The sequence below is a fragment of the Delphinus delphis genome, chromosome 12 (genome assembly GCF_949987515.2).
Source record: "Delphinus delphis chromosome 12, mDelDel1.2, whole genome shotgun sequence".
NCBI classification, from domain to species: domain Eukaryota; kingdom Metazoa; phylum Chordata; class Mammalia; order Artiodactyla; family Delphinidae; genus Delphinus; species Delphinus delphis.
The window spans coordinates 13,360,238-13,362,435 of NC_082694.2; positions in this window are offsets into that span (position 1 = coordinate 13,360,238).

The following is a 2,198-nucleotide window of genomic DNA, read 5'->3' on the forward strand; positions in this document are numbered from 1 at the left end:
TGTATTTAATTTTTGATAGTTTGATTAATATGTTTCTTGGCGTGTTTCTCCATGGATTTATCCTGTATGGGACTCTCTATGTTTCCAGGACTTGATTGACTATTTCCTTTCCCATATTAGGGAAGTTTTCAACTATAATCTCTTCAAATATTTTCTCAGTCCCTCTTTTACTCTTCTTCTTCTGGGACCCTTATAATTCGAATGTCAACGCATTTAATGTTGTCCCAGAGGTCTCTGAGACTGTCCTCAATTCTTTTCATTCTTTTTTCTTTATTCTGTTCTGTGGTAGTTATTTCCACTATTTTATCTTCCAGGTCACTTATCTGTTCTTCTGCCTCAGTTACTCTATTGATTCTTTCTAGAGAATTTTTAATTTCATTTACTGTGTTGCTCATCATTGTTTGTTTGCTCTTTAATTCTTCTAGGTCCTTGTTAAACGTTTCTTGTATTTTCTCCATCTGTTTCCAAGATTTTGGATCATTTTTACTATCATTACTCTGAATTCTTTTTCAGGTAGACTGCCTATTTCCTCTTCATTTGTTTGGTCTGATGGGTTTTCACCTTGCTCGTTCATCTGCTGTGTGTTCTCTGTCTTCTAATTTTGCTTAACTTACTGCGTTTGGGGTCTCCTTTCCACAGGCTGCAGGTTCGTAGTTCCTGTTATTTTTGGTGTCTGCCCCCATTGGGTAAGGTTGGTTCTGTGGGTGTGAAGGCTTCCTGGTGGAGGGGACTGGTGCCTGTGTTCTGGTGGATGAGACTGGATCTCGTCTTTCTGGTGGGCAGGACCGCATCTGGGGGTGTGTTTTGGGGTGCCTGTGACCTTATTATGATTTTAGGCAGCCTCTCTGCTAATGGGTGGGGTTGTGTTCCTGTCTTGCTAGTTGTTTGGCATGGGTGTCCAACACTGCAGCTTGCTGGTCATTGAGTGGAGCTTGGTCTTAGCATTGAGACGGAGATCTCTGGGAGAGCTTTCGCTCTTTGGTATTATTTGGAGCCAGGAGGTCTCTGCTGGACCGATGTCCTGAGCTCGCCTCTCCCACCTCAGAGGCACAGCACCAAGACCCTGTCAGCCACATGGCTCAGAAGAAAAGCGAGAAAAAAAATAAAGTAAAATAAAATAAAATAATTAAATTGAAAAATAAAAAAATTTAAAAAGTACTATAAAAAAACAAAGAAAGAAAGAAAGAAGAGAGCAACCAAACCAAAAAACAAATTCACCAATGATAACAAGCACTAAAAAGTATACAAAAAAAGAAAAAAAAAAACAGACAGAGAAAACCCTAGGACAAATGGTAAAAGCAAAGCTATACAGACAAAATCACACAAAGAAGCATACACATACACACTCACAGAAAGAGAAAAAGGAAAAAATATATATATCTTTTGGGACGTCTGAGGTCTTCTGCCGGCGTTCAGTAGGTGTTCTGTAGGAGTTGTTCCACATGTAGATGTATGTCTGATGTATTTGTGGGGAGGAAGGTGATCTCCACGTCTTACTCCTCCACCATCTTGAAGGTCCTCCCCTGTTCTTTAACTTTAAATACTTTCTTTCTTGCCTTTAGACTTGCGTGTATCATCTCCATGTCACCGGCATATCATTACTATGAAGGAGGCTGGAAGGCCATTATGGTCTCCAGTTTTAGAAGGAGTAAATGTTTGTGTGATCTCTGACACCTAAATTCTGATGTTAGGCTGTCCAACAAACATGGATCTGAGGAAACGAGATCTGAGGAATTAGAAGCCAAGGTTGCCCCCGACCATTTAGGCTCCTCTTGTCACTGAATAAACAGGAAGAAAGGAGTCACCTTACTGGTTAGGGTGATTGATCCTGATTACTCTGGGAAAACTGGGCTGCTGGTACTCAGTGAGGGTAAACAGGATTATGTCTGGAATCTAAGGGGTTTCTTGGAGCATGTCTTGTTACATGTCTTATTAGTCCCTTGCCCAGTAGTTTTAGTCAACGGAAAACTGCAGCACCCAATAAAGAAGAACACAAAGGACTCTGATTCCACAGAAATGAAGGCTCGATTCACCCTCACGGTGAAGGAGCACATCAGCTGAGGTACTGGCAGAGGGTAGGGGGAACATGGAATGAGTGGTGGAAGAAGGCAACATGGTTACCAAATTAGACCTAGTGAGTAGCTATGGATTCAAGGAGTGCATCAGTTGACTGCTTAACTTTTTCTTCCCCACTCCTG